The sequence below is a fragment of the Cetorhinus maximus genome, chromosome 25 (assembly GCF_964194155.1).
Source record: "Cetorhinus maximus chromosome 25, sCetMax3.hap1.1, whole genome shotgun sequence".
NCBI lineage: Eukaryota > Metazoa > Chordata > Chondrichthyes > Lamniformes > Cetorhinidae > Cetorhinus > Cetorhinus maximus.
In genome coordinates, this window is record NC_135903.1 from 14,037,024 (window position 1) to 14,061,386 (window position 24,363).

Sequence of the window (24,363 nt, forward strand, 5' to 3'; positions counted from 1 at the left end):
TGCGTTTCCCAGCCCTGGGGGCACAAATCCCCAACTCGTTGCTACCTGAGGCCATAGGGATGGTGTCCGCTCCACGGAGGCACAAAGCCAGTTAGGGCAATTGAAGCCCCACTTAGAGGCCATTTGGTGCTGGAACTGGTATTTTCCCCCACTGTGTGCTCATCTGTCACTACACCTGTGGAGAGATTTACCCTCCCCTGATGGCCCTCACAGCTTCGAGCCACTTTATTTGTTGACTTAGCTTGTTGACAAGTAACATCCTCACCACACAACTGCCAGGCAATGACCATCTCCAATAAAGGAGAATCTAACCATCGCCCCTTGACATTCAATGGCATTACCATCACTGAATCCCCCACCTTCAGCATCCTGGGGGTTACTATTGACCAGAAACTGAACTGGACCAGCCATATAATGACTGTGGCTGCAAGAGCAGGTCAGAGGCTAGGAATCCTGCGACGAGTAACTCACCTCCTGACCCCCCAAAGTATGTCCACCATCTACAAGGCACAAGTCAGGAATGTGATGGAATACTCCCCACTTGCCTGAATGAATGCAGCTCCGACAACACTCAAGAAGCTTGACACCATCCAGGACAAAGCAGCCCGCTTGATTGGCACCACATCCACAAACTTTCAATCCCTCCAACACCAACAAACAGTATCAGCAGTGTGTACCATCTACAAGATGCAATGCAACAACTCATCGAGGCTCCTTCAACAGCACCTTCCAAACCCACGACCACTACCATCTAGAAGGCCAAGGGTAGCAGACACATGGGAACACCACCACCTGGAAGTTCCCCTCCAAGTTATTCACCACCCTGACTTGGAAATATATCGCCGTTCCTTCACTGTTGCTGGGTCAAAATCCTGTAACTCCCTCCCTAACAGCACTGTGGGTGTACCTACACCACAGGGACTGCAGCAATTCAAGAAGGCAGCTCACCACCACATTCTCAAGGGCAACTAGGGATGGGTAATAAATACCTGCCTAGCCTGTAACAACCACATTCGGTGAAAGAATAAAAAAAACTTCCCCATAGGTAACAGGAAATGCCTCTCTCATGTTAGCCTGACTCAGCAGCTTCCACAGCTCCTTAATAAGGGTGGCATATATGGAGGTGGTCAATTAGGAAGCTGCCTCCCAGAAGGTTGCACTGGAGGGTGTGCTGCCAACGTGAGGAGAATCGGAACCCCCATATAGGCCCAATGCCTGCTAGGAAAATCCAACCCAGAGATTTAGTCTCACACTCTGAGATTCAGGGTAGAAGCATCTGCTGATAGATTATTTTCGGGAATCAGGGTTCCGACCCCACATGGATCAGCTGTGCAATAAGACTGCCTCCATGGATTCACTGGGTTCCACACTCACTGAGTGTCCGCTCCAACATCAGGAACATTCCAGTGGTGTCCTCACTGTACCCCCGCTGGGCACTGAATTCGGATTAGTTTGGGATGGATACAGGGCCATTGGGAGAGCCCATAAGACGTAGCAGCAGAAGCAGGCCATTCAGCCCATCGAGTCTGCTCTGCCATTCAATAAGACCATGGCTAATCTGATAATCCTCAACTCCACTTTCCTGCCTTTTCCCCACAACTCTTGATTCCCTTACTGATTAAAAATCTGTCTGTCTCAGCCTTGAATATACTTGACGACCCAGCCTCTACAGCCCTCTGCGGTAAAGAATTCCACGGATTCACTAACTTCTGAGAGAAGAAATTCCTCCTCATCTCTGTCTTAAATGGGTGACTCCTTACTCTGAGATTATGCCTTCTGGTCCTAGACTCTCCCACAAGGGAAAACAGCCTCTCAGCATCCACCCTGTCAAGCTCCCTAAGAATCTTATATGTTTCAATAAGGTCGCCTCTCATTCTTCTAAACTCCAAAGAGTACAGATTCAACGTACTCAACCTCTCCTCATAAGAAAATCCCTTCATACCCGGGATCAACCTAGTGAATCTTCTCTGGACTGCCTCCAATGCTCGTATATGTTTCCTTAGATAAGGGGACCAAAACTGTTTACAGTATTCTAAGTGTGGTCTAACTAGTGCCTTGTACAGTTTTAGCAAGACTTCCCTATTTTTATACTCCATTCCCTTTGAAATAAAGGTCAACATTCCATTTGCCTTCCCTATTACCTGCTGAACTTGTACGTTAGCTTTTTGGGATTCATGCATGAGGAGTCCCAAAACCCATTGTGTCGCAGCTTTCTGCAGTCTTTCTCCATTTAAATAATATTCAGCTCCTCTAATCTTCCTGCCAAAGTGCATAACCTCACATTTTCCCACATCATATTCCATCTGCCAAGTTTTTACCCACTCACTTAACCTGTCTATGTCCCTCCGTAAACTCTTTGTGTCACCCTCATCATTTGCCTTCTTACCTATTTTTGTGTCATCTGCAAACTTGGCGATAGTACATTCACTTCCCTCATCTAAGTCATTAATATATATTGTAAATAATTGTGGCCCCAGCACTGATATCTGTGGCACTCCTCTGATTACAGGTTACCATCCTGAAAATGCCCCCCTTATCCCAACTGTCTTCTATTAGCTAGCAATCCTTTGTCCATGTTAATATACTACCCCCAACACCATGGGCTCTTATCTTATTAAGTAGCCTTATGTGCCTTACCTTATTGAATGCCTTCTGGAAATCCAAATATATTACATCTACTGGTTCCCATTTATCTATCCTGCTTGTTACCTCCTTAAAGAATTCTAATAAATTTGTCAGGTATGATTTCCCCTTCATGAAGCCATGCTGACTCTGCTTGATTATATTATGCATTTCTAAATGCTCTGCTATTACATCCTTTATAATAGACTCTAATGTTTTCACAATTACAGATGTTAAGATAACTGGCCTATATTTACCTGTTTTTTGTTCTCCCTCCCTTTTTGAATAAGGGTGTTACATTGGCAGTTTTCCAATCTTCTGGGACTTTTCCAGAATCTAAGGATTCTTGGAATATTACTACCAGTGTGGCCACTATTTGTGTAGTTACTTTCTTTAATATCCTAGGATGCAACCCATCAGGTCCAGGGGATTTATCGGCTATTAGTCTGATTAGTTTCCTGAGTACTTTTTCTCTAGTGATAGTTATTGTATTTATTTCCTCCCTCTCTTTTGCTCCTTGATTATTTAGTATTTTTGGAATGCTATTAGTGTCTTCTACCGTGAAGATTGATGCAAAATATTTATTCAACTCCTCTGCCATTTCCTGGTTCCCCATTATTATTTCCCCAGCCTCATTCTCTAAAAGGCCTATGTTTACTTTGACCTCTCTCTTCCTTTTTATATATTTAAAGAAACTCTTACTGTCCGTTTTTATATTACTTGCTAGTTTACCCTCAAAGTTTATTTTCTCCCTCTTTTTTTTTTGGTCATCTTTTGTTGGTTTTTAAAATTTTCCCAATTGCCTGGCTTACCCCTAATCTTTGCCACATTGTATGTTTATCCTTTCAATTTGATATTATCCTTAACTTCCTTGGTTAACCATGGTTGGTTTATCCCCTTCCTAGAATCCTTCTTCCTCACTGGGATATAGCTTTGTTGTGAGTCTTGAACTATTTTCTTTAACGTCTGTCATTGTTCATTTACCGTCTTTTCTGCTAAACTCCTTTCCCAGTCCACTCCAGCCAACTCTGACCTCATTCCTTTGTAATTACCCTTATTTAAGTTTAGCACAGTTGTTTCCGACCCAAGTTTCTCTCAATCAAACTGAATGCTAAATTCTACCATGTTATGGTCACTGTTTCCTAGGGGATCTTTTACTCTGAGATCATTTATTAAACCTGCCTCATTACACATTACCAGATCCAAAATAGCCTGATCCCTGGTTGGATCCACAACATATTGTTCCAGGAAACTGTCCTGAATGCACTCTATGAATTCTTGCTCGTGGTTACCTTTGCCAATTTGATTTTCCCAATCTATATGAAGATTAAAGTCACCCATGATTAATATACTGCCTTTTTTATATGCCCTCATTATGTCCTGATTTAATTTCTGTCCTACAGCATAGCTACTGTTAGGGGGCCTAGAGACTACTCCCACCAATGTTTTCTTCCCCTTATTATTTCTTATCTCCACTCATATGGATTCTATATCTTCCAATCCAAGATCATTTCTTGCTATCACACTTATTCCATCTCGTACTAACAAAGCTACCCCACAACCCTTTCCTTCCTGCCTGTCCTTTCGAAAAGTCACATACCCCTGAATATTTAGTTCCCAGCTTTGGTCTCCTTGTAACCATGTCTCCGTAATGGAAATAAGATCGTACCCATTAACCTCTATTTATGCTATTAATTCATTTATTTTGTTCCGAATACTACATGTATTTAACTAAAGAGCCATTAATTTTGCCTTTCTACCATTTTCTCCCCCTTTGACCCTATTTGCTGCTTTTTTTTATGTTTGTACCCTCTTTCCTTTCCTGTCACACTCTGGGTATCATTGCCTAAATAGTTACCCTGCAAAACTGCCATATCCTTTTGCTTTGTAAGCATACGTATCCCCTCTCCAGAACCCGCCCCCCCCACTCTATTTAGTTTAAAGCCCTCTCTACAGCCCCAGTTATTCAATTCACCAGGACACTGGTCCCAGCACAGTTCAAGTGAAGCCCGTTCCACTGGAACAGCTCCCTTCTTCCGCAGTACTGGTGCCAGTGCCCCATGAACTGAAACCCATTCCTCCCACGCCAATTTTTGAGCCACGCATTTAACTCCTTGACTTTATTTACCCGATGCCAGTTTGCCTGCATCCATCCCAAACTAATCCCACTGCTCCACTCTCCCAATAGCCCTGTATTCATCCCAAACTAATCCCACTGCTCCACTCTCCCAATAGCCTTGTATCCATCCCAAACTAATCCCACTGCCCTGCTCTAAGAAATAACAAGTGGAAGAGTGGGGCAGTGGAATTAGTTTGGGATTGATACAGGGATATGGGGAAAGCGGGGCAGTGGGATTAGTTTGGGTTGGATACAGGGATATTGGGAGAGCAGGGCAGTGGGATTAGTTTGGGATTGATACAGGGATATGGGGAAAGTGGGGCAGTGGGATTAGTTTGGGATGGATACAGGGATATGGGGAAAGCGGGGCAGTGGGATTAGTTTGGGATGGATACAGGGATATTGGGAGAGTAGGGCAGTGGGATTAGTTTGGGATTGATACAGGGATATGGGGAAAGCGGGGCAGTGGGATTAGTTTGGGATGGATACAGGGATATGGGGAGAGTAGGGCAGTGGGATTAGTTTGGGATTGATACAGGGATATGGGGAGAGCAGGGCAGTGGGATTAGTTTGGGATTGATACAGGGATATGGGGAGAGCGGGGCAGTGGGATTAGTTTGGGATTGATACAGGGATATGGGGAGAGCGGGGCAGTGGGATTAGTTTGGGATTGATACAGGGATATGGGGAGAGCGGGGCAGTGGGATTAGTTTGGGATGGCATCAGCACAGTCACATCAGATGAGGCAGAAGGAGAGACAGGGCAATGTTACTGAGCTGGAATAAGGCAGTTTTGATGATGGAGACCATATGGGATTGAAAGCACAGGATTAGAGCAGATGAGATTGTGAACACTCTGGTTCAGCCTCAAAGTGACCAGGGAAAGAGTTGGAGTCAGTGGCTAGTGAAAGGAGTTTGTGGTAGGGATAGAAGGCAATGAAATAAAAACAGAAAATGCTGGAAAAACTTAAGCATTTTCTGTTTTTTTCAGATTTCCAGCATCCGCAGTATTTTGCTTTTATCTTGAAGGCAATGACTTTGGTCTCCTCAGTATTATATTTGAGGAAATATCTGCCCATCCAATACTTTTAAAGTTCCATGTAATCAAAATAGAATTGAATTTATTCGGTCATTGCAAATCATGAATCTGATAACACTACATTGTATAACGTATCCTTCAACCAACTGAGGCAACATAATCAGTGATTGGCTAGTAATTGTAAAGAAACAGCTTTCTTTGTCACTCTCCCTCCACAACATCTCCACATAACACCTCTTAGATGCTAATCTCTATATTCAAATTATTCAAATAATTGCAGTGCAAATTGGCTCGTATTCAAATTTCCCATTTAATTTATTCAAAGCCAATGCAAATTTCTTGCAGATGATTGACGGATATGCAAATCACGTCACTCAAATATTAATTTATTTAGGTGTAGCCGAGCAGAGGAAACCAATCAAATCACTCAATAAAACGCAATCCTATTCTCTCATTTTTTTTTCTCTGTAACTGAAATTTCTAATGTCTAAAATAAGATTTTAAATGCAATGAAAAGTTCAAAGACTCCAAGTTTCACAGTAATATAGTGAGTGTGTTATGTTTGGGGGCGAGTGCCTGTATGTGTGCCCTGAACTCGGTCTCCTTGAACAACCAGTCACATCCTTGAACCCTTCTCTATATAAACGAGGCAATGACGGAAATCATTGAATTCAGAAATTCTGTGACCAATCCCAGAAACTTCCAGATCGACCATAAAGTGGTTAGAGGACAGCATTTTAAAAGATTTTTTTTATTCTGTAAGGAACAATGGCGGCAGTTTTATACTGAGATAATATTTATAAATCACAGGCAGCGATTGTTTGCAGAGATAGATTTCTATCTCAGCTCAAACCCTTATTTTGAATGATAGAATCACACAGCACAGAAGACGACCATTTGGCTCTTGGAGAGAATTATCCAGTTATTGTCCAACCCTGCTCCTTCCCTGAAACCCTGAACATTTCTCCTCTTCAAGTATTTATCCAATTCACGTTCGAAAGTTATTACTGAATCTGCCTTCCACCCCTCGCCCTCACCCTCACCCACGTAATGCATTCCAGATCACAACAACTGGGTAGATAGCAAAAATTCTCCTTCATGTCTTTCTGAGCATATAACTGTTTTTCCAACATATCTGCAAATAAGAATTTAAAAAATTTAAAGAATTTAAAAATTTAGAGAATGTAAGTTTCACAGCAAAGTTACGAACATCTGATTTTTTTTTTACTGTGTCTGGGCAAGAGCTGCAAAAGGATCTGATTACTCGTTCTGCAGCGTTTTAAATGTCTTAAATCGAGAATTATTTATACAGTTGGGTGGGTGGGGGGTGGTGGTTGCTAAGAAAACAAATTAATTAATTTCTAAATTATTTTACTGAAGATACCATTTTCAAACCTCACGCACAGAAACAGCATCAATATGAACTTTCAAATCTTATAAAGTAATTTTTAACACTGAAAAAACATTGCACATAACAGGGGTTATGCATACTTCGCATAACCCTGCATTTCGCCCCCCACCTCTCTCATCCCACTTCCTTTCCCTGCTCTACACCTTTATCACTGCCCCGCATCTCTCTTACCCGCTGGCCCTGCTCTGCTCTGCTCTGGGCTCGACATGCCCCTGGTCCAATTCTGATTGAATGCACTGCCGTTGCACAGGCAGTTCCTACCCCTAGAAGCTGCGCCTGTTACCGGACCCAATCTGTAAACAATTCTTTCAGTGAGGTCTGCCAGTGATGAAATGAAACGCAGCTTACTGAGCACAGAGCTTGCTGCAGGGCCTGAGGACGATAGCCACAGAAGAAGGGTCCAGTGCGGAAGCCCAAGCTGTAACTCTGCTTTACTCCAGTAGAGGTCAGCCTCCACCATAATTCACAGCTTCACTCACTGCACTGGCTCAATCCCACTTTGTTTTGCTTTTTTTAGGATCTGGCTATTTGAGTTTGGATCATTTAAAGGTTAAAAGTACCCAGGAAACACAGTCACAGCTCACTGATAAACTCCCACATGCTGTGGAAATCTGCCCTTTGCACTCCAATGTCCTACAGCAGACACTCCTGCAGTCCAGTGATTGAATCCTCACACATCCATTGCCCCTTCCCTGGGATCGTGTCTCTCCCCCACCCCCCAATTCACTGTCCACCCTGAAGATGTGTATCTGACGTGGGACAATCAGGCAGTTTGACCGACAGTCAAAAATCATCCAATCAGAGAGTGCTAACCTTCCAATCCCGCGGGTGGGACGACCAATAGGAGGAGAGTAGGGGTGGGGCTTTGCATTGATGGGCGTGTCATCAGCCTGATCTCTGCTTTCCACCTCCTGATTTGCAACTTTGAGGATTAGGACACCTCAAGAGTTTATCCAAATTTCTGCTCCACTTCCCTCTACAATTACTTTAAATCTATTCCGCAGGCTATTGACCTCTCTGCTAAGGCAAACAGACCCTTCCTATCCACCCCCTCTAGGACCCTCATGATTTTATCCACCTTAGTTAAATCTCCCCTCAGCCTTCTGTGTTCCAAAGGAAATAAACCCACTCTATCCAATCTTTCCTCATCACCAACATGATCCAATCCCAGCAATATATTCATAAATCTCCTCTGTATCCTCTGATCACGTCCTTCCTGTCACATGGTAAGCAGAACTACATGCAGTACTTCAGCATGCAATCTAACCAGCACCTTCCACAGCTCCAGAAAACCTACCTGCTCTTACATGCCAGTTATGAAAGGAAAGTAACCCATTCGCCTTCCTCACCACCATTCCTTTTTTTAAAATTCTTTCGTGGGATGTGGGCGTCGCTGGCTGGGCCAGCATTTGTTGCCCATCCCTAGTTGCCCTTGAGAAGGTGGTGGTGAGCTGCGCTGCGGTCCGTGTGCTGTAGGTACACCCGCAGCGCTGTTAGGGAGGGAGTTCCAGGCTTTTGACCCAGCGACAGTGAAGGAACGGCCGATATATTTCCAAGTCAGTGAGTGGCTTGCAGGGGAACTTGCAGATGGTGGTGTTCCCATGTATCTGCTGCCCTTGTCCTTCTAGATGGTAGAGGTCGTGGGTTTGGAAGGTGCTGTTGAAGGAGCCTTGGTGAATTCCTGCAGTGCATCTGGAGTATTGCTGAGAAAAGAGACATGCCTAAGCTTTTTGTCTTGCACTCATCAGGACACTGGAAAGAATACCAATATAAGGGGGGAAACAACAACTTATACCATGTGAGGAGAGTGCTGATTGATTGGCAAGTGGCATTGCCATGGAGAATGCACCACTGATGGTGACTGACAGTTAACTGCCAAGCATTGTTTGCAATTTAATCCAGGCAGCTTGACCCTGATTGGTCAAGGTGTTGCCCTGAGAAATGAGTCAACGAATGGCTGTCACTTATTTTGTTTGGCTGAAACAGGCACAATTTGTGTACATGTTCTTTCTGCAAAGAACAAGGCACTGTGTATTCTTCCCATACATACAATATAAATTGTTATTTTCCCCTCATATTGTTATTCTTGTGTGTCCTGGTGAGTGCGAGATGAAAAACTTTGACATGTCTCTTTATTCAGCAATACTCAAATTCTATACTACCAAACGACAATTTGAAGTGCACTCTGTAGATGGTACACACTGCTGCTACTGTGCGTCAGTGGTGGAGGGAATGCATATTTGTGGATGTGGTGCCAATCAAGCGGGCTGCTTTGTCCTGGATGGTGTCGAGCTTCTTGAGTGCTGTTGGAGCTGCACTCATCCAAGCAAGTGGAGAGTATTCCATCACACTCCTGGCTTGTGCCTTGTAGATGGTGGACAGGCTTTGGGGAGTCAGGAGGTGAGTTACTCACCTGACCTGCTCTTGTAGCCACAGTATTTATATGGCTAGTCCAGTTCAGTTTCTGGTCAATGGTAAACCCCAGGATGTTGATAGTGGGGGAACTCAGCGAAGGTAATGCCATTGAATGTCAATAGGTGATGGTTAGGTTCTCCCTTGTTGGAGATGGTCATTGCCTGACGCTTGTGTAGCACAAATGTTACTTGCCACTTGTCAGCCTAAGCCTGGATATTGTCCAGGTTTTGCTGCATTTGGACATGGACCGCTTCAGTATCTGAGGTACCACAAATGGTGCTGAACTTTGTGCAATCATCAGCGAACATCCCCACTTCTGACCTTATGATGGAAGGAAGGTCATTGATGAAGCATGATGAAGATGGTTGGGCCGAGGGCACTATCCTGAGGAACTCCTGCAGTGATGTCCTGGAGCTGAGATGGCGGACTTCCAACAACCACAACCATCTTCCTTTGTGCTAGGTATGACTCCAACCAGCGGAGAGTTTTCTCCCTGATTCCTATTGACTCCAGCTTTGCTAGGGCTCTTTAATGCCACACTTGGTCAAATGCTGCCTTGATGTCAAGGGCAGTCACTCTCACCTCACATCTGAAGTTCAGCTCTTTTGTCCATGTTTGGACATGAGGTAAGGAACTCAGTGGCCCTGGCGGAACCCAAACTGAACGTCGGTGAGCAGGTAATTGCCGAGTATTGCTTACTCAGTGCCGCTTGATAGCACTGTCAATCACTTTACTGATAATGGAGAGTAGACTGATGGGCAGTAATTGGCCGGGTTGGATTTGTCCTGCTTTTTGTGCACAGGACATACCTGGGCAATTTTCCACATTGTCAGGTAGATTCCAGTGTTGTAGCTGTACTGGAACACTGCTACCTTCAGGGATCTGCGGACATACATTTCTAAGTCCCACTGTTCCTCGACACTTCTCAGAATCCCACCATTTATTTCCTTGTTTTGTTTGTCCTCCCCACAGTTGTCCGGATTGAATTCCATTTGCTACTTTGCTGTCCACCTGACCAGTCTATTGATATCTTCCTGTCGTCTAAACCATCAACATCATGGCCCAATTTTTATATCACCTGCAAACTTTTTAATCATGCCCCCTACATTTAAGTCCAAATCATTGATATCTGCCAGCACCTGAGGGACCCAGTACTGAGATCTTTGTAACCTCACTTGAAACAGCCATCCAGCCTCAAAGAAACTGTCAACTCTAACGCTTTGCTCTCTGTTTCTGAGCCTGGTTTGGATTCAACTTGTCACTCTCCCTTGGATCCCAGGGGTTTTTAGTTTTCTGATCAGTCTGCCATGGGGAACCTTGTTATAAACTGAAATCCACATAGACTACATCAAACATGTTGCCCTTATTGACCCTCCTTGTTACTTCCTCTAAAAATTCAATCATGTTAGTCAGACAGAACTTCCCTTTAACAAATCCATGTTGATTGCTGTAGAGATGTACTACTGAGAGGCGTCTTTAATTGAACAACGAACTTTATTTACAGAGCTGCTAGATTAGCTACAGGCCTTTTGCAAAGCTACAATACACACTGTAGGCTAGGAAAACTCTGCCCCTTATAAGCTTCCCCATGCTCGGTGTTGATTGGCTGTTCTGACCACGTGACCCTTACTCAGTCAGGCTGGCCTTAAAGCAACAATTACCACATCCCTCCCCCTTTAATTCCTTGTTTTACCTTCCTCATTCATACAAATTATTTTATACAGATGAATAGAAAAAAAAATCAAAAATCTTAGAAATAAGCACACTGGCACTTTGTCATGAATTCAGATATACAAAGGCCCAGTAATTACAAATCAAGTCATTGAGGGGATTTTCTGTTCTGGGTAGAGCAGTGTAATTCTACAGTCTGAGGCTCTCCTACAGGATTGACACTAACAGGAACTGCGGTAATGGGTACCTCTTTTGGCACAGGCAGTTCATCACTATTTGATTCAATGGAGACATCATTTATGTCTAAAACAGGTCAATCAGGTACTTCAGTGTTTATGGGTTCGATAACATCCTTTGGTGGCGACACTGACTGTGGAAGCGTCTCCCTGCTCCTCAGGTGAGCCACATGTTTACAAATGATTTGGCCCTCCACGTCTACTTGGTATGAAAGGGGACCGGCCTCACAGACAATAATTCCTGGGATCCAACTTGGACTGCTACTGAAGTTTCTTACAAATACGGCTTCATCTATTATAGATTTCAGGGCCTCCCATGCAAATCGTGGCTTGTTTTCTGATTACCTTGGTTCTTCTCTACCCTCTCTGGCAAATTTGGAAATAAGAGGCTCAGTCTCGTTTTGAGACGACGCTTGGTAAGAAGTTCTGCTGATGGAACTCCCGTTGTTGCATGTGGAGTCGTGCAGTAGCTAAGAAGGAAGCGTGAGCTTTTGGCTATCAAGGTTCCTGCCGACAATTTTTTTGGAAGTTTGGGTGGCTCTCTCGGCTCGTCCGTTTGATGCTGGGTGGTAAGGCACAGTTTGGATGTGTTCAATGCCATTTAGATTGGTGAAGTTCTGAAACCCAGCACTTGTAAATATGGCTCCGTTGACTGATACCTGAGAATCCAAAAGCACTGGCCTAACCTCTCGATGGTAGCTTGCAACGCGGGTGACTTCACCTCAAAATTCTCCATCCATTTTGAGTGTGTGTCAATTATAAGCAAAGACATTGTGCCCAGGAATGGACCCACGTAGTCTGTATGGATCCATACCCATGGCCGGCTAGGCCATTCCCAAGGGTGTAGTGGGGTTGTGGTTGGCAACTTTTGCTGCAGTTGGCACTGTTGACAGCGCTTGACTAGCTTCTCGATATCTGCATTTATACCAGGCCACCATGCATAACTTCTGGCGAGCATTTTCGTTTTAGAAATACCAGGACGAGTGCTGTGTAATTCGGTTAGGAGCCTGGTACAGGAACGACTGACCTCTCTTGTTCCCCAGAGTAAGATGCCATCCTGATGACTCAATTTGTATTTGCAGGTAAAAAATGATTTCATTTTGTTGGAGACTGGCTCATTTAACCATCCTGCAGGCATCTAGTCTCTCACTTTGGGCAGAAGTGGATCTTGATTGGTTCCAGTTCCAGATCTGCTTTGCGTAGCTGGGTGATGTGTCTAAAAAAATTCAACGATTTCTTGGGGTGCAGGAGTACGCGAGATGCTTTCTTGCAAGGGTAAGCGGCTAAGGGCGCATGTGTTCGCTATGTGTGTCCCAGGTCGGTACTTGAAAATCTATTCGTAGGCAGACAGAATTAATGCTCATCGCTGAATTCTTGCCAAGGCGATCGGCGGGATGGTCTTGTCTTCTTTGTAAAGGCCCCAAAGCGGTTTATGATCGGAGACGATAGTAAAGTGCCTGCCATGTAAGTACTGGTGGAACTTTTTAACTCCGAAGACTATTGACAGTCCTTCCTTCTTGATCTGTGAATAACCTTCCTCGGCCACTGAGAGGCTTCTTGATACATAACCTATTGGCCTCTCAGAGCCTCGGTCCATTTCATCGGACAACACGGCACCAATGCCGTATGGAGAGGCGTCGCAAGTCAACATCAATTCTTTAGATGGGTCGCAGTGCTCTAACCAGGTTGAGGAATGCAGCAGCTGTTTTACTCTGTTGATGGCTGCCTCCTGTGGAACCTTCCAGGGTGGTGTTTCTTTGGCAATATGTGCGAGGGAGCCAGTACAGCCGATAAGTTGGGTAAAAATCGCCTGTAGTGGTTTACCATCCCTAAAAATGATTTGAGTTTGGTGATATCTGTGGGAGAAAGCGCCTCCTTTATTGCTTTAACCTTTTCTCCACGAGGTGTAATCCTTGTGCGTCTACGCGGTGACCCAGATAGGTAACCTCGGTGGTTTGGGAAGTGCATTTCTCCTTTTTTAGGCGGACTCCAGCTTCCAGAAATATTTTTAATACCTCCTCTAAATTTGCTAAATGCTCGGCCTCTCATACAGGCATAGAGTCATCGAGGTCTACAGCACAGAAAAAGGCCCTTCGGCCCATCGAGTCTGTGCTAGTTAAACAAGTACCTAACTATTCTAATCCCATTTTCCAGCACTAGGCCCAATGCCTTGTATGCCATGGCATCGCAAGTGCACATCAAAATACTCCTTAAATGTTATGAGGGTTTCTGCCTCTAGCACCCTTTCAGGCAGTGAGTTCCAGATTCCCACCACCCTCTGGGTGAAAAAATTTTTCCTCACATCCCCTCTAAACCTCCTGCTCCTTACCTTAAATCTATGCCCCCTGGTTATTGATCCCCCCACCAAGGGGAAAAGCTCCTTCCTGTCTACCCTATCTATGTCCCTCATAATTTTACACACCTCAATCATGTTCCCCCTCAATCTCCTCTGCTCCAGGGAAAATAACCCCAGTCTATCCAATCTCTCCTCATAACTAAAACTCTCCAGCCCAGGCAACATCCTGGTAAATTTCCTCTGCACACTCTCTAGTGCAATCATATCCTTCCTATAATGCAGATTCCAGAACTGCACGCAATACTCTAGCTGTGGCCTAACCAGCGTTTTATACAGTTCCAGCATAACCTCCTTGCTCTTATATTCTATGCTTCGGCTAATAAAGGCAAGTATCCCATATGCCTTCTTAACCACCTTATCTACCAGTCCCGCTACCTTAAGGGACTGGTGGACATGTACACCAAGGTCCCTCTAATCCTCAGTGCTTCCCAGGGTCCTACCATTCATCGTGTATCCCCATGCCTTGTTTGTCCTGCCCAAGTGCATCACCTCACACTTATCAGGATTAAATTTCATTTGCCACTGATCAGCCCATCTGACCAGCCTGTCTATATCCCCCTGTAATGTAAGGCTATCCTCCTCATTATTTACCACCCCACCAATTTCCGTGTCACCCGCAAACTTACTGATCGACCCTCCTACATTCAAGTCTAAATCGTTTATAATTACCACAAACAGCAAGGGATCCAACACCGATCCCTGTGGAACCCCACTAGACCCAGGCATCCAGTCACAAAAACACCCCTCGACCATCACCCTCTGCTCCATGCCACTCAGCCAATTCTGGATCCAATTTGCCAAATTGCCTTGGATCCCATGGGCTCTTACCTTCATTATCAGTCTCCCATGCGGACCTTATCAAAAGCCTTGCTGAAGTCTAAGTAGACTACGCCAAATGCATTGCCCTCGTCTACACACCTGGTCACCTCTTCGAAAAATTCAATCAAATTGGTCAGACATGACCTCCCCTCAAAACCAGGCTGACTGTCCTTGATTAATCCCTGCTTCTCCAAGTGTAGATTAATTCTGTCCCTCAGAATTGCTCCCAATAGTTTCCCCACCACTGAGGTTAGACTGACTGGCCTGCAGTTCCCTGATTTATCCCTTCCTCCCTTCTTGAATAACGGTACCACATTGGCTGTCCTCCAGTCCTCTGGCATCTCTCCAGTGGCCAGAGAGGTAGTTCTGAGGACATCGTATGGGTATACTACAACCTGTGGTAATCCCTGTCCAAACTCTCCATTGTCCTTTGAAATATTGCACATGCCAAGGACACACCAAAAGGTAGGTGCGTATATGGGAATAGGCTTGTGTGTGTGTTTATTATGACATACCCCCGGGATGTGCTATGTAAGCTGAGTTGCTGGTACGTGTGGCTCATATCCAGGCTGACCTCCTGCCCGCTTTGTGTACAAGTCTTTAATTCTTGGAATTGGAAATTTATCCAACTTGGCGGCCCGATTAACTGTTTGCTTATAATCGCCGCAAATGTGGATGGCCTTATCCGGTTTCAGTACGGGGACGATAGGTGCTGCCCATTCCGAAAATTGATGCCTAGTTCCTCCAACCTGTTTAATTCAACATCTGCTTTTCCCCTTAAGGCATTTGGTACTGGTCTTGCCTTAAAAAATCGGGGAGTTGCTTCGGGATCAACATAAATCTTGGCTTGCAAGCCTTTAATTTTTCCTAATTCGTATTTTTTTAACAATGCAGTCCTTCTGCCCGCACTTGAAAAATACTGGACCAATTTAACTTGATTTCTTTTAGCCAGTCATGGCCCAGAAGGCTTGGTGCTTCCCCAGTCACTATTATTACTGGGAGATGGGCTGACTGCTGCCCATAGCTCACAGGTACCATGGCGGTGCCTTTTACTTTTATGGCTTCTCCCATATAAGTCTTCAACTGGGCAGAAGTTTCTCTCCAGGTTTAAGGGTTGGGTACCTTCTCCCAAATACCGAAATGTGTGCTCACATGTGGCTGATGTCCCTGTATCCACCTCCATAACTAGAGGCTTCCCATTTACATGGAGTGTGACGGTAATAGGTTCCGCCTTGACCGCTTTAAGATTAAAAAGAGAGTGAGTGTCAGTATCAGCCATTTCTGGCCCTTTCACGTTATGTACTTCTAACATCTTTGCTGGCTGGTGACTTGGCAGTCTGGACTTAGCTCTGCATTACTTTATCAAGTGTCCTCTTTTGCAGCAGTATTAGCACTCGGCCTCCTTAAATCTATATGTTTCAGGAGTGTGGTTACCCCCCCATATCGGTAACATTTCAACCACAGGATCGCTGTCTGATTGCCTCCTGTATGTTTTTTTGATTCCCGCTTCGTGGCTGCTCCAGCGGTTTTGGTGCCGCGCCTGGCTGCAGATTCCCACCCTAACTGGTAAATGGTGCTATTTTGCAAGCTCTGTAACACCTGCGAATCTTTTTCAGTGTTTTCCACGGCCAGCGTTATCTCCTTTGCTCGTTTAAAATTTATGTTGACTTCTGCCAGCAATCGATGCTGAATGGCATCGTTGCACACGCCACAAACTAACCGATCCCGTAGCATGTTGTTCAAGGTCGCTCCGAAATCACAATGCTCTGACAATTGCTTCAACTTAGCAATATAAGTCGTGATCGATTCACCTGGGGCCCTCACCCTCATTTTAAATTTTAATCTTAGCAAACTGATGGTTTGTACTGAAAACGGCCCTGCACTAAATCCACGAACTCACTGAACGATTGGGAGTCGGGCGTGCTTGGGGCTGTGAGACTGCAAATAAGGTTGTGGGTTTGACTCCCACAGATGTTCAAGAGAATTGCTTTGCGCTTTGCCTCCTCCCCTATTTCGTTGGCCTGGAAATAAAACTTGTGGCGCTCGATGTGTTGAGTCCAGTCCTCCGTGGAGCAGTTTAATGGGTTGATGCACCCAACGAGAGGCATCCTGGTGAGTATATATTTTTTCCCTTCTTCAAAATGAGATACCCACAGTTGTAGGACGAGAGACAGCGCCAGGGTCATTTATCCACATCGCCAGATGTAGAGGTGTACTACCGAGAGGCTTCTTTAGTTGAAAAGTGAATTTTATTGACAGAACTGCTGGATTAGCTGCAGGCCTCTAGCAAGGCTTCTGATGAAGGGTCATACAGACTCATAATGTCAACTGTATCCCTCTCCGCAGATGCTGTCAGACCTGCTGAGTTTTTCCAGGTATTTTTGTTTTTGTTCTAGATTTCCAGCATCCGCAGTATTTTGCTTTCATCTACAATAAACGCGCTAGACTAGGAAAACTCCGCCTCTTATAAGCTTCCTCACGCTCAGTGTTGATTGGCCCTTCTGACCACGTGACCTTTACTCAGTAAGGCTGACCTTATTAAAGCAATAATCACCACAATTGTCCTTGATTAATCTTGCCTTTCTAAATGACGATCCATACTGTCCCTCAGAAATTTTTTCTATAATTTGCCTCCACTGAGGTTAGGCTGACTGACCTGTAATTACCCAGTCTATGCCTTCCTCATTTTTTGCACAATGTTATGTTAGCTGTCCCCCAATGCCTGCCACCATGCCTGTAGCCAGAGAATTGGATAATGATGGCCAAAGCCTCCATTATTTCCTCCCGCATCTCTGAACAGCCTGGGATACACTTCATCCAGGCCTGATGATTTATCTACTTTCAAAGATGCTAAACACCTTAATACTTCCTCTCTCGCTCATTATCACATCCAATATTTCTCACTCCTCCTCCTTAACTACAATGACTGCATTGTCACCCTCTCTTGTGAAAACAGACACAAAGCCTTCATTAAGAACCATGCCCGAGTCTTCCTTCTCCACACACAAGTTTCCTTTTTGGTATCTAATTGATCCTACTCTTTCCTGAGTTACTCTCTTGCTCTATATGCATTTATAAAACATCCTTAGGTTTCCTTGCCAATAAGTTTTCATGCCCTCCCTTAGCTTTCTTAATTTCTATTTTAATTTCGCCTCTGCACTTTTTATGGTCCTTAGACTTCCTGCAGTACTAAGCTCTTGGCGTCTGACAGCAGCTTTATCTTACTCTGAATGCTTCTTGACATCTGGACAGGGAGGAGTGGGGGGTCTAGATTTTTGAGCCCCACCTTTTTGTTCTGAGCCCCTTCCACTGCTCCGACACTGATTTACCTTCAAGCAGCTGTTTTCAGTCTATTTTACCGAGTCACATCTGTGTAAAATTAGCCTTTCCTCAGTTGAAAACTCTGACTCTTGATCTATCTTTATCCATTTTCATAACTACTTTAAATTTAATTGAATTACATCAACTAAAATCCAGTGATCAATGGTGGGAGGTTGGGTCAGTTGGAGGTGGCAGGGCACATCATGAAATTTCCAGGAATATGTGCGTACAGAGTTGGGAAGCCAAGTGGCTATAGTGTTAAGCCGGTGCCTGAAGTTACCTGGCTATTAGTCAGGTGTGATCCTAGACAGAAGAGAGGCAGGTGACAGGTGGACTGTGGACAAGGAACCACTTGTTCCACGCACATACCTGACCAGGAGTGTCCACACAGTGAGAAGGAGCACACATACCGGCTGATCCCTGATTCCTAGCCCCAGTCCCTTTGAGCTGTTCCACAGGATTTGTTGCCAATTTCCTGGGTTCCTTCAGTTTGATTCTGACATCTTGCAGTCTCTTTGAAAATGCTGAAGCCTTAATGTTCAGAGTGGGATTATCCCAGAGTCCTCTGAATGCAGCAGATGCTGCAATATGCGTCAGCATTAGCACTGAATCTTCAACTTGTTTCTACCCAAATGCATTCAGACAGCTTTTAACCTAAACCCTTGTTCTGAATAGTAGCGAGTAAGAGAGCAGTGATTTACAAGGATAATCTCCTGGACACATGCAGGCTGGGAGTGTCAGACACTGCCTTCAGCTTTCAGCCTCTTGGAGCAGGCAAATGCTGCCAGCCCTCCCAGCTGCCAGTCACACTCGGACAGCAGTGCTCCTGAATCTGTGATCAACACAAGACATTAAACAACCAAAGAGGCTCACTGAAATTTACCAAACAGGAAGAACCAAAAAGATCACAAGCAGAGCAAAGTGACTGCAGTCGCAATAGTTTAAAGGAGGCATTTTTACCTTCAGCCATTTCCTGGGGAATTGCTGCTATAGTGGGATAGACTTGGGCCAAAGAAGAGATGAAAGTCTATACTGGCTCAACCACGAGTGAAATACAAACATGATCCATGATCCATGACAGAAATCAGCCCCAAAAGTGGATACCTTGTTTACAGATACCATCCAGATGGGACTAGAGAATGTGTGAGTGGGAAACAAGGTGCATGAACTGGGTATGAAAGAAAAGGATTTACATTTATGCCACACAGATTCAAAACAATCCCAGAGCACATTCCACCAATAAATTACTTCTGGTGCATTGTCAAAATGCAACAGCCAATCTGTGCATAGCAAGAACCTACCTATCTGTTCCAGCAATGAGGGAAATGGACACTATCTAACTTGGTGTGATTGTGCCACGTGGTATGGTTGGAAATCTTAACTCTATCATCCAACAGAGCAGAATATTGGGTGGCAGTCACAGAAGTCCGATTGCCCAGTTTACCTGTGTACAGATGTTAGCTCTGCCCTTGGTGACTCACCAGGCCTGGGAGATGTGCTTGACAACTACTTTGTAAATGGCAACTTATTGTGAGTTAAAGGCTGACATTTGACCTGGACAATGTGTGACAATCAGGATAGCCAGTACATCATAAACCAAACATAATCCGCACCTCACATTCCACTTGCAGTTTGGTTCCTGATTCGAGGCCATGTACGCACAGTTTACCATTTGCCTGGCTGGATTCTAACTGCACAGAGATCTCGACATGGCTCATAGGCACAATCCACATCAAAGCAGGAGACTCGAGCAAATTCTGGTGCCACCATGGGCATGAGAGACTTTAACTCCCAAATACTTACTGATTCCGATCACAGAATCTCTACCCTTCACATATTTAGAATATTCTGCCTTGCTGTACTCTTCCTTTAGCAGTGTTTGTAAGGGACAGTGTAGAGGGAGATTTACTCTGTATCTAACCCCATGCTGTACCTGCCCTGGGAGTGTTTGTTAGGGATAGTGTAGAGGGAGATCTACTCTGCATCTAACCCCGTGCTGTAGCTGCCCTGGGAGTGTTTGTTAGGGATAGTGTAGAGGGAGATCTACTCTGTATCTAACCCCGTGCTGTAGCTGCCCTGGGAGTGTTTGTTAGGGACAGTATAGAGGGAGATTTACTCTGTATCTAACCCCATGCTGTAGCTGCCCTGGGAGTGTTTGATCGGGACAGAGGGTTGTGCGACTTTAGAACTCACTGCCTCAGAAGGTGGTGGAGGCGGGGCCATTGAATATTTTTAAGGCAGAGGTAGATAGATTCTTGTTAGGCAAGGTAATCAAAGGTTATTAGGGTTAGATGGGAATGTGGAAATTGAAACACAAGAAGATCAGCCATGATCTTATTGAATGTTGGAGCAGGCTCAAGGGGCTGAATGGTCTACTCCTGTTCTTATTTCTTATGTTCTTATGTACCTGTGTTGGCAGTGTGCGATCAGATGTTCCAACACTATTATCTCTTACTTTTTCAGCGCAGAATTCACACACAGGAAATAGTCATTAAATAAAGATGATTGGTGCAGTTGAGGATTTGCTGCTACCGATGTAAACATATGATCTGCACCAGAACCGTCCTTACTCCCAGAAGAAAAAATAAAGTTGAAACATCTGTTAATTTATAAACCAATTTAACCATGACTGGTTAATAAATCGCAAACAGCTGCCAAACTGCTCACCTCCCGGCTCAAGCTGGAGAGAGAGAGAGTGAGACAGAGAAAAAGAGAGTGTGAGATAGACCGAGAATCCGAGACAGAAAGAAATTGATAGACAGAAAGAGTGAAAGAGACAGAAAGAGAGATAAAGGCTGACAGAGGAACAGCGGAGCAACAGAAAGAGATGGTACAAGACAAAGAAAGGAAGCTGGAACCACTGTCGTCTGGAATTTTTTTTAGTTATTCAAGGGTTGTGGACATTTATTACCCATCCCTAATTTCCCTTGAGAAGCTGGTGGTAAGCCAACTTCTTGAACCACTGCACTCCATGTGGTGTAGGTGCACCCACAGTGTTGTTAGGGAGAGGGTTCTAGGATTTTGAACCAGCGACAGTGAAGGAACGGTGATATATTTCCAAGTCAGGATGGTGTGTGGTTTGGGGGGGAGTTTGCAGATGGTGGGGTCCCCATGTGTCTGCTGCCCTTGTCCTTCTGGGTGGGTTTGGAAGGTGCTATTTTTAAAAAATTCATTCATGGGATGTGGGTGTCGCTGGCTAAGCCAGCATTTATTGCCCTTGTTCAGAGGGCAATTTTAAGCCACACGTAGGCCAGACCAGGTGAGGCCAGCAGATTTCCTTCCCTAAAGGACATTAGTGAACCAGATGGGTTTTTACAACAATCGACAATGGTTTCATGATCATCATTTGACTTTTAATTCCAGGTATTTATTGAATTCAAATTCCACCATTTGCCATGGCAGGATTCAAACCCGGGTCCTCAGAGCATTACCCTGGGTGACAATACCACTACACCATCACCTCTCCCTGCTGTCGGAGAAGCCTTGGTGAGTTGCTGCAACGCATCTTGTAGATGGTACACACTGCTACCACTGAACGTCAGTGGTGGAGGAAGTGGACATTTAACGTGGTGCATGGAGTTTCAAACAAGTGGGCTGCTCTGTCCCAGATTTTGTTGATCTCCTTACGTGTTGTTAGAGCCCCACTCATCCAGCTGAGCCAGCATTTATTGCCCATCCCTAGTTACCCTTGAGAAGGTGGTGATGAGCTGCCTTCTAGAACCGCTGCAGTTCCTATGATGTAGGGGAGGTGATGGCGTAGTGGTATTGTCACTGGACTAGTAGCCCAAAAACCCAGGGTAGTTCCCTGGGGACCTGAGTTCAAATCCCATGGTGGAATTTGAATTCAATTAAAATGTGGAATTAAAAGTCTATTGATGACCGTGAAACCATCTGTCCTTTATGGAAGGAAATTTGCTGTCCTTACCTGATCTGGCCTCCATGTTATTCCAGACCCACAGCAATGTGGTTGACTCTTAAATGCCGTCTGAAAAAGGGCAGTTAGGGATGGGCAATGAATGCTGGCCTAGCCAGAGATGCCCACAGCCCATGAACAAATATATTAAAAAAAGGTACACCCACAATCCTGTTAGGAAGGGTGTTCTAGGAGTTTGACCCAGCGACAGTAAGGATGGTGAGTGACTTGGAGGGGAATTTCCAGTTGGTCGTGTTCCCATCTATCTGCTACCCTCATCCTTCTAGATGGCAGTGATCGTGGGTTTGGAAGGAGCCTTGGTGAATTCCTGCAGTGCATCTTGTAGATGGTACACACTGCTGCTACTGTGTGTCAGTGGTGGAGGGAGTGAATGTTTGTGGATGTGGTGCCAATCAAGTGGGCTGCTTTGTTGTGGTCAGTGTCAAGCTCCTTGAGTGTTGTAGGAGCTGCACTCATCCAGGGGAGTATTCCATCACACTCCTGATTTGTGCCTTATAGATGGCTTTGGGGAGTCAGGAGGCGAGTTACTCTCTGCAGAATTCCTAGTCTCTGACCTGCTGTTGCAGCCACAGCATTTATATGGCTAGTCCAATTCAGTTTCTGGTCAATGGTAACCCCCAGGAGGTTGATAATGGGGAATTCAGTGATGGTAATGCCATTGAACATCAGGGGGCGATGGTTGGATTCTCTCTTGTTGGAGATGGTCATTGCCTGACACTTGTGTGGCGTGAATGTTACTTGCCACTTGTCAGCCCAAGCCTGGATATTGTCCAGGTCTTGCTGTATCTGGACATGGACTGCTTCAGTATCTGAGGAGTCATGAATGGTGCTGAGCATCGTGCAATCATCAGCGAACATCCCCACCTCTGACGTTTTGATGGAAGGAAGGTCATTGATGAAGCAACTGAAGAAGGTAGGGCTGAGGACACTACCCTCAGGAACTCCTGCAGTGATGTCCTGGAGCTGAGATGACTGACCTCCAACAACCACAGCCATCTTCCTTTGTGCTAGGTTTGACTCCAACCAGCGAAGATTGTTCCCCCTGATTCCCATTGATTCCAGTTTTGCTAGGGCCGCTTGATGCCACACTTGGTCAAATGCGGCCTTGATGTCAAGGGCAGTCACTCTCACCTCACCTCGGGAGTTCAGCTCTTTTGTCCATATTTGAACCGAGGCTGTAATGAGATCAGGAGCTGAGTGGCTCGGGCAGAACCCAAACTGGGCATCAGTGAACAGGTTATTGCTCAGCAAGTGCCGCTTGATAGCACCATTGATGACCCCTTCCATCACTTTACTGATGATTGAGAGTAGACTGATGGGGTGGTAATTGGCCGGGTTGGATTTGTCCTGCTTTTTGTGTACAGGATACACCTGGGCAATTTTCCAAATTGCCAGGTAGCTGCCAGTGTTGTATCTGTACTGGAAACGCTTACCTAGGAGCACATCAAGTTCTGGAGCACAAGTCTTCAGTACCATTGCCAGAACATTGTGAAGGACTATTGTCTTTGCTGTATCCAGTGCTTTCAGCTGTTTCTTCATATCAGGCAGAGTGAATTGGATTGGCTGAAGATAGGCATCTCCGATAGAGAGGATCTCAGGGGGTGGCTGAGATGGATCACCCACTGGAGACTCTGGCTGAAGATGGTTGCAAAACTGGTCATGTCTTTTGCCTTGATGCACTGGGTCCCGCTGTATTTAGGGATGAAAATATTTGTGGAGCCTCCTCCTCCTCCTGTGAGTTGTTTTAGACTCATGGAATGTTATTGAACTGAAAAGTGAACACAGGTACAAAAGCAAAATGCGGCGTTACTGAAAATCTGTAAACTTTCATTCTCAACAGACGCTTCCAGACTTCATGAGTAATTCCAGCATTTTCTGTTTTTAATTCAGATTTCCAGCATCCGCGGTATTTTACTTTTGTCTGTGTGAACAATACCCCAGTGAGAGTCAGAGTGTGTGGAACTGTACCCCAGTGAGTGTCAGAGTGTGTGGAACTGTACCCCATTGAGAGTCAGTGTGTGTGGAACTGTACCCCAGTGAGAGTCAGTGTGTGTGGAACTGTAGCCCATTGAGAGTCAGTGTGTGTGGAACTGTACCCCAGTGAGGGTCAGTGTGTGTGGAACTGTACCCCAGTGAGAGCCAATATGTGTGGAACTGTACCCCAGTGAGAGTCAGTGTGTGTGGAACTGTACCCCAGTGAGAGTCTGTATATGCGGAACTGTACCCCAGTGAGGGTCAGTGTGTGGGGAACTGTACCCCAGTGAGAGGCAGTATGTGTGGAACTGTACCCCAGTGAGAATCAGTGCGTGTGGAACTGTACCCCAGTGAGAGTCAGTGTGTGTGGAACTGTACCCTAGTGAGGGTCAGTGTGTGTGGAACTGTACTCCAGTGAGAGTCAGTGCGTGTGGAACTGTACCCCAG

General features: G+C 45.1%; 1 protein-coding gene across 1 annotated transcript in view; it reads left to right on the forward strand.

Moving 5' to 3' along the window:
• pgap3 (post-GPI attachment to proteins phospholipase 3) overlaps positions 1-24,363 on the forward strand; it is a 257,051-nt gene that overhangs the window by 50,709 nt on the left and 181,979 nt on the right. The window lies entirely within an intron of this gene.